We start from the raw sequence: 16,558 nt of genomic DNA, 5'->3' as shown, positions 1-16,558 counted from the left end.
TAGATTTTCCTTTCGAAGGTGTTTACATGAACGGAAAACTATTTTTTCGACTTCCGAAGCGAAAGAAACATTTCGTTCGACATACATGAACAGGCTGTAAAATTCTGACTTCGCTATATATTGCTATATATGTCGATTTTTGAAAAATATTGACGTTATAACGTTATTTGAAAAAATTATCCAAAGTGAATGTTAAGCAGTAGAAATTGACAGCTACACCACTCGGAGACTTTGTGGTTTTCCATTGATTTTGCCCTGGAGATTACTGAAGGAGAACTTGTAAACCAACCGTCCAGCAACCTTAAAACATTTTGTGGTTGCATGATGAATGACAAAAATGAACGGCCACACTAGCAAGCACCAACAAAGCAGTCATTCAAAACTGGCAATGGCACTCAGCTTAAGGTTTCGTTGTTGGGAAAATGAATCGACCTGTTTTATAATCAAAGTAAAATTTGTATTTGACATCCCTTTGCGTATTCAAAATTCATTGAAAAAGTTTTCATCGATTTGTTTATTGAAGAGCAATAAGTAGGTTAAGATTTATAGTGCATAGTTACACTTTCTCTTTTTGGTATACATGCGAGCTGCAAATGAAAACACATCTGAAATAAATTGTATTTCATTTGACGTATAGTCAATTTAATTGAAAGTTAAAATCGAGTGGAAATCGTAAATGTAAACGTAATCTTATACAAAAATAAATTTCTTTCGTGCCTTTAATAACCTAACCGCAAATTATGTTTTATGCCTTGTTCATGCTGGCGGTAGTTTGCTACGTCACTCGGAGACTTTTCGGTCCATTGTGGATAAATCAGAAAAAGATATTCAGAATTACCTGAAAAGACAAAAGAAGAGAAAAGTAAAGAAAAGAGGGTGGGGTTGGGAAAGGAATAATAAATGGATTATTAGAAAATGAAAACGTAATAAAGAAAGGAGGATGGTTTATTTGGTGATGGTAGAAAACTGTCAGAGAAGTAGTTACGCTTATGGGTCGCGCACTCCCAGCCTATTTGGCTGCGAGGACTTGTTCGCCTTCTCAGAAATCGATCCTCCCGTCGTTACTCCCGAATGGCTTGCGCGGATCTCATAAACATTTTGTTCATCCGCTTTACCCTCGTCAGTTGGGGTAGGATCCGGATTTGGGACAGTCACCTTCCCAAGTTGACTACCCTTACGAGAGTCTATGGGTGTCAGATTATGCCCCCTGCCCTTTTCCAGTCCTTTCTGATTCGGGTTCGGCTTCGGAATAGCTTTAGGTTCCACCTTACTGCCAGAAGCAACAGGCTTCACCACCACTTTTTTGCTTGCCACCGTAGTCTCTTTTGAGTCTTTGGCTCAAGCAGCAGGGTCTTGGAGAAGAACTAACCTAACATACTTGAGCTTACTCTTGATGAAGTTATTGTGTATTTTAAAACAACTGAAGATGGGGAGTTTGCATACATATTTTGTAAAAAGTTGTTTATAATAATTAATATTAATATTGTTGTTAGAAATGGTTATGTTTTATAATGAATACTACTATTAAATCCAATGTATACTGTTCAACAAATAAAGAAAATAATTATTGAGAAGTTCGCTTCAAACATCCGAACATTTTCCGAATTTCATATAAATCAGCAGAATTTGTTCGGATTTTCGGATAAAACTTTCGAAAAGTACCGATTTTTTCCGAATATCAAACCAAACATTTGATAATTTTCCGGATATCAAATCAAACATCCGATAATTTTCCGAATTTCGGTTCAAACATCAGAATTTGTTTCGATATTCTGAAAAAGTATCCGAAATTCATCCTATTTTCTGTCCATAATCGAATGTTCTTTTAGAGTTTTTTCCGAAATTGTGCAGAAAATCGAAAATACACTTAAAATTTCCCTTTTTTCATTCGAGTTTTTTTTATGAATTCGTTCAGAATTTGGAAAGAAACTCTAATGTTCCCTCCGATTTTTCCGACAAAACTTTCCGAATACGTGGGCACCTTCACACAATTTTGTTCAGATTTCGGAACGAATTCGGCATCAGAATCGGAAACTTGTGCAGAGTTTCCTTTCGAATTCGGAAAAAATCGGAAAAAATGTTAGCTGGGATGTGTGATTTGTTTTGTTTGAGAAAATAAAATGTGTCTTATTTTGAATTATTTTATTTAATTGATTTCTTCATAATAATGAATGAAACATGTCCATAAAATTTTTATTTTGTTTCAAGAATGTGTTGCGTATATTTGTTTTAAGATTTTCGGTATTATTCGCGAGTTTACGTTCTATTCGACAGCTACAAAGCAAGTGAGTGATTTTGACATTCTCTTTCTGCAAGAGACAGCCCTTTCGAAATACATAAAACCAAATTTATAGGAAAAGTGTCCGTTTACGTGTTATTTTGTATGGCTTGTCGGTCGCATAGATTTTCGTTTCGAAGGTGTTTACATGAACGGAAAACGATTTTTTTTTCGACTTCCGAAGCGCAAGAAACATTTCGTTCGACATACATGAACAGGCTGTAAAATTCTGACTACGTTTTTCCCAGAGTGTTAGTTACTGATGGTAATTGCTATATACAGTTTGACAAGTAATTGTTTTCAAACTGAGAAAACGAACACTTTTCATGCATTAATTACTAAAAAATTACAAATAGTTGTGATAAAAATGTCGGGTTTTTTGCAAAAATTAGTTGGTAGACTTATTTAGGACCAAATTGAATGGATAAATAAAAAATTAACCCGCTTAGTTCAACAATAATAACCAAAAGAATAATTAACTTGTAATGCAAGTTGCCAAGAAAATGTTTTCAAAATGTAATTAGGGTCCCAAAATACACCATGTTTTCGGTAAATACTTAAAAATTATGACATTTTATGAATTTCATTCTTAACAAGGATAAGTTGCTAACAAGTATCAGCAATATTAGGCATGGAATATCCCCACTAAGAGGGTTACCATATGGACCAAGGGGGTATCAGATCATATTGCATGTAAACAATGTCCTATAGGTCTCAAGCCGAGAATATATAAAAACTAAGACGTTTTATGAGTATTTTGGTTTAGCAAGATGGTATGACATCAATTACAATGAATATTACCTACAGCAGAACTCGATCAGGAGGGTTGCCAGATCGACTAAAAATGTACCAGGTCTTAATAACAGTAAACTGGACCTCCTAGGCCTACAATTAGTCTTAAAAGTGGTTTATTTAACTGAAATTTAATTTAGGGATAAGGATATTTACTAAAACAAACCAAAATGTAACCAAGAAGTACAAAAAATCGGTTAGAAATGCACATGGAAGATATTGCTAAATTATACTGAACTTGCTATAGACATCCATTTTTATCTATTAACAGCCAGATTGAGGAATTCCCGTAAGTTTTTTGGCTTTGATGGTATACCATGGTAACACTGTAGCATTATTTCCCCGTCACTTAGAAATGTTTGTCACAGTATTACTTCACAGTACACGAAATGTCTCCAGTAGGTCACTGTAAGCATTTGCGAAATCTGTACCCCACAAATTTCTAAGGAAAATTAGTCTCCAAATGTGCTATTTTCAACTGTTTCATGAAATATTCTTATCTCTTAATAAATTTTGAGTTGAATGTGGGCCTAGTTGGTCCTTTTACTGTTAATAAGACCTGGTACTTTTTTAGTCGATCTGGCAACCCTTCTGATCGAGTTATTCTGTAGGCAATATTTATTGTAATTGATGGAAGTCCATCCTGGTGAGCCAAAAATACTCATAAAATGTCTTAGTTTTCAGATATTCCCGGTTTGAGACCTATAGGACATCGATTACATGTAATACGATCTGGTACCCCCTTGGTTCATATGGTAACCCTCTTATTGGGGATATTCCATGCCCAGTATTGTTGATACTTGTTAGCAGCTAATCCTTGTTAAGATTAAAATTCATAAAATGTAATGATTTTTAAGCATTTACCGAAAACATGGGGTATTTTGGAACCTTAACTACATTTTGAAAACATTTTCTTGGCACCTTGCATTACATGTTAATTATTCTTTTGGTTATTATTGTTAACTAAGCGGGTTAATTTTTTATTTATCCTTTTATTTTGGTCTTAAATAAGCCGACCAACTAATTTTTGCAAAAAACCCGACATTTTTATCACAACTATTTGTCATTTTTTAGTAATTAATGCATGAAAAGTGTTCGTTTTCTCAGTTTGAAAAGAATTACTTGTCAAACTGTATGTAGATTTTTGAAAAATATTGACGTTATAACGTTATTTGGTAAAATTATCCAAAGTGAATGTTGAGCAGTAGAAATTGACAGCTACACCACTCGGAGACTTCGTGGTTTTCCATTGATTTTGCCCTGGAGATTGCTGAAGGAGAACTTATAAACCAACCGTCCAGCAACCTTAAAACATTTTGTGGTTGCATGATGAATGACAAAAATGAACGGCCACACACTGAGAAGATGTATCGACTTGTTTTATAATCAAAATAAAATTTGTATTTGACATCCCTTTGCGTATTCAAAATTCATTGAAAAGTTTTCATCGATTTGTTTATTGAAGAGCAATAAGTTGGCTAAGATTTATAGTGCATAGTTACACTTTCTCTTTTTTGGTATACATGCGAGCTGCAAATGAAAACACATCTGAAATCAATTGTATTTCATTTGACGTATAGTCAATTTAATTGAAAGTTAAAATCGAGTGGAATTCGTAAATGTAAACGTAATCTTATACAAAAATAAATTCCTTTCGTGCCTTTAATAACCTAACCGCAAATTATGTTTTATGCCTTGTTGATGCTGGCGGTAGTTTGCTATATTATCGTTGTTCTATTATTAACTATAATACGGCACTACTGGTGTGTGTAGGTTAGGTTTGGGGATGTGTAGTCAATATATATTGACTACGCCACTCGGAGACTTTTCGGTCCATTGTGGATAAATCAGAAAAAGATGTTCAGAATTACCTGAAAAGACAACACAAAAGAAAAGTAAAGAAAAGAGCGTGGGGTTGGGAAATTAGTAATAAATGGATGATTAAAAAATGAAAATGTTATAAAGAAAGGAGGATGGTTTATTTGGTGATGGTAGAAAACTGTCAGAGAAGTAGTTACGCTTATGGGTCGCTCAGTCCCAGCCTATTTGGCTGCGAGGACTTGTTCGCCTTCTCAGAAGTCGATCCTCCCATCGTTGCTCCCGAATGGCTTGCGCGGGTCTCAGAAACATTTTGTTCATCCGCTTTACCCTCGTCAGTTGGGGTAGGATCCGGATTTGGGACGGACACCTTCCCCAGTTGACTACCCTTACGAGAGTCTATTGGTGTCGGATTATGCCCCTTGTCCTTTTCCAGACCTTTCTGATCCGGGTTCGGCTTCGGAATGGCTTTAGGTTCCACCTTACTGCCAGAAGCAACAGGCTTCACCTCCACTTTTTTGCTTGTCACCGCAGTCTCTTTTGATTCTTTGGCTGAAGCAGCAGGGTCTTGGAAAAGAACTAACCTAAAATACTTGAGCTTACTCTTGATGAAGGTAATCTCCCTCTTTGAATGCGAGTTCGCGTCCCTTCCGCAGATACGAAATCGCACGTTTATAGTGCCTCGTATCTGCAGCCTCTTTGGCGGAGAATGCAATTAAGTTGGTGTCCGTGATGAAGTCTCCTTGGATTCCCCAACGCAGGCCGGAGACTTAGGGTCAGTGGCTATTGTTTCCGTTGATTCCTCATCGTTGGCCATCGACTTAGAGTCAGTGGCTGTTGATGGATCCTCTTTAGATTCACCATCAACATCCATTGACTCAGTAGCAATCTGCCTCCGAAGCTTAGTATCGGCGGGTGCCGATACAGGACCAGACTGGATCAGAATTGTTGGTGGTTGCGAACCAAGTCCACAACCTCTTCGACCACATCACCGTCAGTGGACATGTCATCATCAGACCTCCTAGTTGACTGAGCTGGGATCACCGTAATGTCCAGTTCGTCGTCAGGCAGGGTGAGATTATTTAGCATGTCCTCTGTTGGCATGGTCGGAACAAGTCTCTCCAGTTGGTCAAGGAGTTCCCTACTCTGTCTCTCAAGACTGTCTCCAATTATGGCTAAAGCATTGGGTTATTAACTCCCTGCACCGTAACTTTACTCCTTTTATGTCTTTTACCCATCTTAGTTGATTTATTTAAGGGAACTACCCCGATCCAAGTTTGGTCCACATGGGTTTTAAAAGAAAAACCCCCAGGGTCTTTGAGATATGTGAAGACAGAATCGCCTTCAGTTTCCCTCGGGCGGTGCTGACCCCACATAACTCAGAGACCACCTTCCCATCTGCCACCCGGGAAGACGCGCCCAGTAGAAGATTGGTAAGTCCCGCGGGCTGTTGTGTGTATATGGCATGATTTCGATATTTTATATGTCCGGTTTGTTCTTAAATCTAATAAATATCTCCAAAAATTCTTTCTGCACAATTGCTGCCATAAAAACAGATACAAATTAAAGTTGCACAACTTACAGTATATACAGTAGACAACTCAAATTTAGATATTACACTGTTCCTGCATATATTTTTGAGCTGCTTTAGAATATGTTAGAAAATAAACATTTTCATAATTATTTGATAAAAATTTCGGCCCAAAATTTTTGTTTTTCTTAAAAATTTAGACATTGCTTGTCATGTCTGTTAAAAGTTATAAAGTGTACTCCTTGGTGGAATAAAATGTACTCCTCATGAACGCCTTTTACAATCTCTTTCTGCTTAAAAAACTTATGCTAATCTTATATATACATGAGCTTGGTGATAAGTGATTGATTGACTGACTGACTGACTCATCATCAACGCCCAGCCAAAACGGCTAAAGCTAGGAGCTTGAAATTTTACCAGTGGGTCACTGTTGATGCAAATGAGCGAGATAAGGCCGGGTTTTAGAAAATTCGTCCTGGAACCACAAAAAATAACAACAACAAAAATCCTTATTTTTCATTATTATTACGTACTTATTCACTTAGTTGGCCCTCTGCAAGACATGTGTCAAATTAACAATGCTATAACTTCATGATACCGTAAACGATCACACATAATTTCAAATTTGGTAGTTTACTTCTAGGCGCATTTATTTTATCGTAAACCACTAAATAATAGAAAGACAAGACATTTGTTATCTTCCATTGCAACAGATGTCGCAGTTGGTGATAATGATATAAACATCAATTACGCGAAAAATACAAACCGATCCTAATTTAGTTTTCACATAACAGGTGTCGCACAAAAGATTTTCATTCGTTAAAATACAGTTAGAAAAGATGATTACAAACGATGCATTTGTAAAAATTTTGATTTTCAATTTAAAATTAAAACAAAAATTCTTTCAATAAATGATGTTGGGTTTGTTGAACAAATGAGTTGCTGTTGAAGACAACATTAGGGGAATAAATTCAGAAATCGGCCAGAAATAACAACAGCTAAAAACTGTATGGACCTCACTTTTTGGTAATAACTAAATGTTTGCAAATCAATGAAAGTGCAATAAAATTGTGCATATTACCACGATTTATTTGCAATTAAGAATTTTATCGTACATGGAGATGTACGGTTATAACAAAATCTGTAATTTGAAGAAATCGCTAAATAATTAATGAAATCAATAATAGGCCCCGGGATTATAGGAATATAGGAATTTGGTATGGAAATCAAGGTTGGGAAGTGGTGCTTCTAAAAGAAAATGGTTTGCAAAATTACCAATCATGTGTACGAAAAGTACTAAATGGTACTGAATTTAGTACAATTTAGATTTGGGTGAACGTAAAGAGCTGGAAACCTGAAATTTGGAATTAAGGTTACTGTTGTAGTGTAGGATTGAGATATGAGGGTAGTTTTGGAAATTGGTGCTTATGTGTACGAAAAGTACTAAATAGTACTAAATTTTGTACAATAGGAATTTGGGTGAACGGATAGAGCTGGAATCCTGATATTTGGAATTGAGATTACTGTTGGAGTGTAGGATTGAAGAACTTTTGGAAATTCATACTTATGTGTATGAAAAGTACTAAATGGTACTAAATTTGATACAATGGGGATTTGGGTGAACGGATAATAGCTGGAATCTCGAAATTTGGAATTGAGATTACTGGTGGGGTGTAGGATTGAGGTAGTTTTGTAAATTCGTACTTATGGGTACGGAAAGTACTAAATGGTACTAAATTTAGTACAAATTGGATTTGAATGAACGGATAGAGCTGGAAACCTGAAATTTGGAATTAATATTACTGTTGAAGTGTAGGATTCAGATATGAGGCTGGTTTTGGAAATTAGTACTTATGTGTACGGAAAGTACTAAATGGAACTAAATTTTGTATAATGGGGATTTGGGTGAACGGATAGCGCTTGAATCTCTAAATTTGGAACTGAGATTACTGGTGGAGTTTAGTATTGTGGAAGTTTTGGAAATTCGTACATAGGGTACGAAAAATACTAAATAGCACTAAATTTGGTACAGTTTCGATTTGGGTGAACGGATAGAGCTTGATTCCTCAAATTTGGATTGAGGATCACTGATGAAGAGTAAGAAAGATGCACCAAAGGGTTTTTGGAAACTTGAAACCTGAAATTTGGAATTAAGATTACTGTGTAGTGTAGGACTGAGATATGAGGGTGGTTTTGGAAATTCGTACTTATGTGCTCGAAAAGTACTAAATTTGGTACAATAGGGATTCGAATGAACGGACAGAGCTGGAATCCTGAAATTTGAAATTGAGATTACTGTTGGAGCATAGGATTGGGGAAATTTTGGAAATTCGTATTTATGTGTACGAAAAGTACTAAATGGTACTAAATTTATTACAATTTGGATTTGGGTGAACGGATAGAACTGGAATCCTGAATTTTAAGTATTTTAATTTTATTTATTTTAATTTAAAGTGTGAATTTTTGTAAACGGAAAGAGTTAGAATTTGCAACCCGTTCGCGGTAGGCTAAAGAGGTAGAATTTGGATTTGGGTGACGGATAGTGTTTGAGTCCTGAAATTTGAAATTAGAATTACTATTGGAGTGTAGGACTGAGGTAGTTAGGGTACGAAAAGTACTAAGTGGTACTGCCTGTGGTACAATTTGGATTTGGGGGAACGGATAGAGCTGGAATCCTGGAATTTGGTCAGACTGCTGTTGGAGTATAGGATTGAGATGGAAGTAGTTTTTGAAATTCGTACTTATGGGTACGAAATGTTCCAAATGGTACAACTTGGATAGCGCTGGAATCCTGTTATTTGGAATTATGGTTACTGTTGAAGTGAAGGATTAAGGTTGTTTTGGAAAATCGAATTGTACAGAATTTGGTATAATTTGTTTTTGTGTAAAGGGGTTTTTGGAAATTCGTCGTAGAAAAGTATGAAAAGTGCTAAAGTGTACTAAATATGGAATCCATTGTATTAGGCAAACGCGAAGAGCTAGAAATCTGACATTTTGAACGAATGGTCATTGATGGAGAGTTAGGAAAATGTACCAAAGGGTATTTAGAAACTCGACCTATAAGTGTACGAAAAGTACTAAAAGTTTCTAAATTTGGTACCAATTGCATATTTTTAATGGATAAAGCTAGAATCTTCAAATTTGGTATGGGAATCAAGGTTGGGAAATTGCGTTGAAATAGGGAAATGGTTTTGGAAGTTCGTATTTATGATTACGAGCAGTACTAAATTTGGATTTGGGTGAACGGATAGAGCTGGAATCCTAAAGTTTTGAATTAAGATTACTGTAGGGGTGTAGGATTGAGATAGTTTTGGAAATTCGTACCTTTGGTTACGAAAAGTACTAAATGGTACTAAATCTGGTACAATTTGGATTTGGATGAACGGATAGAGCTGGAATTCTGAAATTTGGAACTAAGATTACTGCCGGACAGTAGAATTGAGGTAGTTTTGGAAATTCGTACTTATGGGTACAGAAAGCACTAAATTTGGTACAATTTGAATTTTAGTAAACGGATAGTGTTGGAATTAGGAATTAAGATTACTGTAGGAGTGTAGTATTGAGGAAATTTTGAAAAGTCGTACGTATGGGTAAGAGAAGTACTAAATGGTACTTAATATGGTACAATATGGATTTGGGTGAACGGGTAGAGCTGGAATCCTGAAATTTTTGTTTGGGAAAGAAATGGTACTAAATTTGATACAATTTGGATTCGGGTGAATTAATAGAGCTGGAATCCTGAAATTTGGAATTACGATTACAGTCGAAGAGTAGGATTCAGATTGTTTTGAAAAAGCAAACTTATGGTTACGAAAAGCACTAAATGGTACTAAATTTAGTACAATTTGTATGTAGGTGAACGGATAGCGGTGGAATCCTGCAATTTGAAAGTATGATTATTGTAGCCCTGTTGCGTTGAGGAAGTTTTGAAAATTGGTACGAAAATTATAAATTGTTCTAAATTTAGTACAATTTTAATTTGGTTTAACGGATAGAGTTTGAATCCTGAAATTTTGAAGTAAGATTACTGCTAAAGTGAAGGATTGAGGTAGTTTTGGAAAATCTTACTTATGGGTACGAAGAGTTCGACTTGATACTAAGTTTGGTACAATTTGGAATTGGACGAACGGATACAGCTGGAATCTTGAGATCTGTAATTATTATGGAATTTTCTGTAATTATTTTGTATTAATGTCCGTGTATGGCTGAGATATGTCGTCGAAATACGTACCATAAGTATACGAAAATTACTTAATGGTACTCAATTTGTTTTAGGGTGTAGGGACAGTGCTGGAATTTTTATTTTTTGGAGTTAGGGTGTGTATTGGTGTGCAACGGTGATCTCGCTGTTAATGTGTAAGGGTGAGATACGGCTGATCTTTTTGAAAATCGAACTTAAGGGGTACGAAGTAGCGGGCATTTTGCTAGTTATATAATAAGAAAACAAAATAATTTTTATTTTTTTTTTCAAAAAGAATTAATTTCTTAAATTGAAATTTCATTGGATATCTTTTATTCCTAAAACGGATTCAATAATCAGTTTGGTTGATTGCATAGCAAGTGGATAAAATGGCCACATCTTCTATCGATCTTTTGAAGAAAAATCCCCCTGATAAAATTTGCAAGATTTACAAAAGGACACAACTTGCTGTGGTAGTGTTGATTTCACTTACGTTTCGGATAATGATGATTGCAATACAAATCTGAATATGGATTGCTCTGATAATACTGAAAAGTCCAAAACAAGTCACCATCTTGTAAGCAAGGGGAAGCAGATTCCTGTTCGAATAACAATTATAATGCGCAAATTAAGTCAACTTCCCAAAATTACGATGCTCAAATAAGTTCAGATTCTCGTGAAAATAACAATGGTAATGGTCAAAATATGACAAGTTCACAAATCTATGATGGTCAAGTAAGTTCAGACGGTTTTATTACGGTTCCTCCTAAGCAGAAGAAAAGGTCCTTTGGTGCTAAGCTCAATAATTCTCCTACTGATAAAAATAACGATAAGACATCAAACCGAAATAGATTTGCTATTTTAGGCGATTTAAATATTGAGACTGAACTTTTATTCCTACAAAACCTAATGTATTAGATGCACATTTAGTCATAAATGAAAAAATGAAATTACACCTAAAGAACGCTCGTTTTTTCCGCCTACATTTCTCTTTAACCTTAAGGATATGGTTGCTTTGATTGACCAGTTAAAAGCTAAGAAGGTGGTTTTTAAAATCGTAAATGTATTATACCTACAAAATTCGACAGTACATACTGAGATAATGACTTTGCTTAAAAATAAAAAGATATATTCATATTCGTTCACTCCTCGAGACATTCGAAGAAAATCACTTGTGTTAAGAAGGCCGCACTCTTAAATGGATTTAGGTGTAATTAAATCTGAAATTAATAGTTTATTTCATGATGCAGTTGAATCTGTAACAAATTTTTAAACGGAATACTCAAGAAAGAATGCCAAAAGTACTAGTATTTATTTGGTCACGCTTAGCGTAGGTGCTAATCTAAATGAGGCGCGCAAAAAACAAAAGAAATACAATGCTGGCGCTGCCAAAAATGGGGACATAATTGTAATCGTGCCATTGTTTGTCTTAAGGGTGGTAATGAGCATAGTCCAAAAGAGCGCACTCTTGAGTCCGGAAAGGAGTACTTTCTGGGCAAGTTGCCAGAAAGAGGGCATACAGCTAATTGGAGAGGTTGTTCCGCTTTTAAACTTTATAAAGATATTGCAGAAGTGAAACGAAATGCAGAAAAGAAAATCATAGATATAGCATCTGCTAATGTTATGATGACAATTCCTTCTAATTATGTGCGCCAGGAAAGTTCATTTGCAAATGCTTTGTGTTCACAACCTAAATTAAGTAAGGATTCTGAGAAGTCTCCGCTGATTCAAGAAATTTCTGTCTCTAGCAAGGGAGTTATGTGGTCAGGAAACAAATGAGAGTAAAGTTGAACGTTTTATAAAAATTTTATGAGTTTGACCAAAGAACAAGCTAAACGTGAGTGTCTCAATTTGTTGCAAGAAGTAGTTAATCATTATGGTACGTAGATTATTAAATCTTCTCACCTTTAATGTTAGGTCTTTAGTCGATGGTGGTCGGCGTATAGACCTATTAAACACCTTAAAACATGGTGACATTGATGTAGCCTTTATCCAAGAAACAAGGCTAAGAAGAGTGGGTCAGAGGGTGTCTTTAGAAGATTTTAATATTGTTAGAGATTTCTTTATCTCGCCAGGGAGTTATGTGGTCAGGAAACAATTGAGGGTAAAGTTGAATGTTTTATAAAAATTTTATGAGTTTGACCAAATAACAAGCTAAACATGTATATCTCAATTTGTTGCAAGAAGTAGTTCATCATTATGGTGTGTAGATTATTCAATCTTCTCACCTTTAATGTTAGGTCTTTAATCGATGTTAGTCGGCGTATAGACTAGAGATGATGGTGAATTGGGGTTGCGATCGTTCTACGATCATCTTACAATTTTTCTAAATTTAATTCCCCAACGTTTTTATAAAAATAAATGTTTTGTTGGACAATGTGGTGAAACAATTTTTATTTAGTTCAATCTATATCCAAACGAACCGCAATATTGAAGTTTTAAGCCAAAGTCTGTCCAAAATTGAAAAATGTTCTAGGAGTTTCGATGGTTCTTTCATTGGCGCAGAATTAAACTCCAAGCACACTTCTTGGGGTGACAATTCGGGTAACTTTAATGACACTAATCTTTAAAATTTGTTGCAATCGAATTCTTTGTAATTTTTGCGTATTTGTAATACTGTACCATCGTAATTTAATGTATTTCTTCATTCCGAAAATATAGAAGTAATTAAAGAGCGAGTCGCTATAGAACAAGCTAACTCATTTAATAAAAAATTGTGGAATATACGACCTGGTCCTAGAGCGTATAAACAAATTAATAACATGTCAGGTATAGATAAATGTTCCACATGTAAAGAAATTTCAGTCAATGGAACAGTTATATCGTAGGATTGTGAAAAATTAGATGCTTTAAAGGGACATTTTCGTAATGTTTATAGCGGCTCGCCTTCTCTCAGACCATTGTCGGATATTGAAGCTTCACTTCAGTCTCTTACAGAAGATAGTTCGTCACCTGTTACAACTTTTAGCGACTAGAACTCTGCGTTAAATGAAAATAACTCACCTGAATTTTTGTCTACCAATGATCTTGTAAAAATTGTTGAATCTATTAAAAGGAAAAAATCGTCTGGTCCTGACAGCATCTCTAGTTATTTGATTAAACGACTTCCAGTGACAGTTTTTCAATTTTTAACACTTATCTTAACTATAGCTACTTTCCTGATGTATGGAAAGTTGCAAAAATTATCCCAATTCCTGAAAAGGGAAATGAAGCTGATATAAATATTTTTAGGCCAATTTTGTTGTTTTCAAATATAGGAAAATTATTCAAAAATGTGATAAAATCTAAAATGGATATTGGTGTACCTACCTCATATATTCCGCCATATCAATTTGGTTTTAAGAAATGAAATTCAACGGAACATGCTCTTCTTAAATTTGAAGATGATGTGTTATGCAATTTAAGGCAAAGACGGTGCAGAGTAGCGGTAGCATTGGATGTTGAAAAATCTTTTGACAAAGCCAATCAAGTAGGTATAATTTAAAAATGATCAACATTGGGTTTAAACCAAATCTTATAAGGCTTTGTCAAAGTTTTTTCAATAATAGAACATTTTTTGTTTATCTTTCTGGTTCCGGGTCGGCTTTGGGTGAAGTGAATTGTGGTGTGCCCCAGGGTTCAATCTTGGCCCCACACTTCTTCAATATATATGAAAGACTTACCTCATCGATTTCAAGATTGTCAGGGGATTTTGTATGTGGATGATGCCCTGCTCTACTCCCATGCGGAATCTCCCAACAATGCTTTATTGATCAATTTTAATTATTACGTGCATGTAAAATATTATGTATTGCATTAGGATATCGTTAGTTGCACTGTGCAACATTTTTGAGCCAATCGCGTGTAAACATCTTCTATCCAGAATTTTATGAAAGTAGAGTACCAATAGGCAGAAACCATATTTGGGTTTCGTTTTCTTAGATCGGGTTAGTTTTTAACAGCCACATCCAAACATGGTTAAATATCGAATATTTAAAACAAATCGGGTCTGTATCTCTGAAACTAACACTTATCTTGTTTTGACATCTGCGGCGAACTTGTAGATAAGAGCGAAAAGAAAATATTTTAGGTAATAGTGAACTCGAGAAACTGCATTTATTCCCTTAAACTTTATAATATGTCTAAAAATTCTATTATTTGTGTATATTTCGCAGCGTATCTCCCAAACTGTTAAATTTTTCTTAATGTTACCTTTTGGGAAAATATTCTCTGGATTTAGTATACAACTCTTATTATATTGTCGTAGAATGCCTCTATCGCCATGTTTATAGCAAATTTTTTAACAACAGTTTGGTAAATATTTCGATAATTTATTGAAATCACCAACATGAGAATAAACAGCCTGTGTGAACATTGTTTGAAATAAGTTTTGTAAAAGTTATGTTATGAAATACCCCTTAAACTACGTTAAATAAAGATTTTAGAGTTTCAGGATGTTCTGAAGAAATGATGGTCACATTATTTGGAAAACTTTTAGTATGGCTACTTGGTTCAACTCCCAACAATTTGGTTGCTACTGACCGGAATTTCAGAAATTATTTAACTTTTCTATATTTTAACGTGCTTGATGCGCTATTTCATCTGTTCGACAGATAAGTTCTACTACTTTAGAGCTACAATACTTCTGACGACTGCAAAGCAAATTTGTTATTAGTTTCGGAGATAAAGGACCAATCACTGAAAAAAGCCTCATATAAGGTCAGTTTAGATGAGGCCATAAAATCTAATTCAGATCAAAGAACTCAAAACCCAATCAATGTTTTTTTAGTCTCAATAGCTCTGTCCCAGAACTAAAAAGTTTTTACAATTTTTACGACTTTTATACATTTTACCCGAAAATCCGTTCCCGTACACAAAAAAGTTGTAAAATGTTCACTTCTCTTCAAACAAAAATGACGCTGAATGACGCTCTCTTTAAAAACTTTTTACTAGACAAATTTGAGCGTGTAAAAAATAGTAACGTGGATGCCGGCGTCTGATTGGCTGGTACGCCGACTTTGACATTTGTTCCAGCTTTTTTTTGACGTTTTTTCCATATTTGCGTTCCCGAACTTTATGAAAAAACTTTTCCTTGACAACAAATTTTATCTATTCTTCTTTTTAACGAGTTTTACTATCAAAAAGTACGGGAACAAACTTAATATGTACTTTCACAAAGTACCCATTAGAAGTTGTTTGCATTTCCAGTGTTGCACAGTGTTGTTGATAGTAAGTGCTAAATATGTCGATTTTTGAAAAATATTGACGGTATTAAACGTTATTTGAAAAAAGGACCCATAGTGAATGTTGAGTAGTAGAAATTGATTTTGTGGTTTTTCATTGATATTGCCTGGAGATTCCTGAAGGAGTTGGGAAAATCTGTCGACCAGTTTTATAATCAAAATAAAATTTGTATTTGACATACCTTTGCGTGTTCAAAATACATTGAAAAATTTTCCATCGAATTGTTTATTAAAGAGCAATAAGTAGGTTAAGATTCATAGTGCATAGTTGCACTTTCTCTTTTTTGGTATACATGCGAGCAGCAAATGAAAACACATCTGAAATCAAGTCAAGTCATCTAAATGTAGTCAATGGAATTGAAAGTTAAAAGCTTGTGGATTTCGGAAATGTAAACCTAATCTTATACAATAATAAATTCCTTTCGTGCCTTTGATAACCTAACCGCAAATTATGTTTTATGCCTTGTTCATGCTGGCGGTAGTTTGCTTTATTATCGTCGTTCTATTATAACCTATTATACGGCACTACGGGTGTATATATATGGTATGATTTCGACATGTTAAATGTCAGGTTAGTTCTTAAATCTAATGAATATCTCCAATTTATTCTTTCAGCACAATATCTGCCATAAAAACAAATACAAACCAAAGTATCACATCTTACAGTATATAGAGTAGACAGCTAAATTTTAGATATTTCACTGTTCCTGTATATATGTTTGAGCTGCGTTAGATTA

At 34.8% G+C, this 16,558-nt stretch overlaps 1 long non-coding RNA gene across 1 annotated transcript; it reads right to left on the bottom strand.

Annotated features, from left to right (window-relative positions):
• Positions 1-4,736: 4,736 nt before the first annotated feature.
• Positions 4,737-16,126, bottom strand: LOC141388139 (uncharacterized). The gene is made up of 3 exons (XR_012408741.1): positions 16,004-16,126; positions 13,603-13,793; positions 4,737-4,941 (listed from the first exon to the last, which is right to left on the bottom strand). It is a non-coding gene; the product is annotated as an uncharacterized lncRNA (long non-coding RNA).
• Between the last annotated feature and the right edge of the window lie 432 nt (positions 16,127-16,558).

This window comes from Musca autumnalis, unplaced genomic scaffold, assembly GCF_047663935.1.
Source record: "Musca autumnalis isolate F117 unplaced genomic scaffold, ASM4766393v1 scaffold_6, whole genome shotgun sequence".
Taxonomy (NCBI): domain Eukaryota; kingdom Metazoa; phylum Arthropoda; class Insecta; order Diptera; family Muscidae; genus Musca; species Musca autumnalis.
The sequence above is the reverse complement of the archived record's forward strand: the minus strand, read 5'-3'. Positions and strand labels throughout refer to the sequence as shown.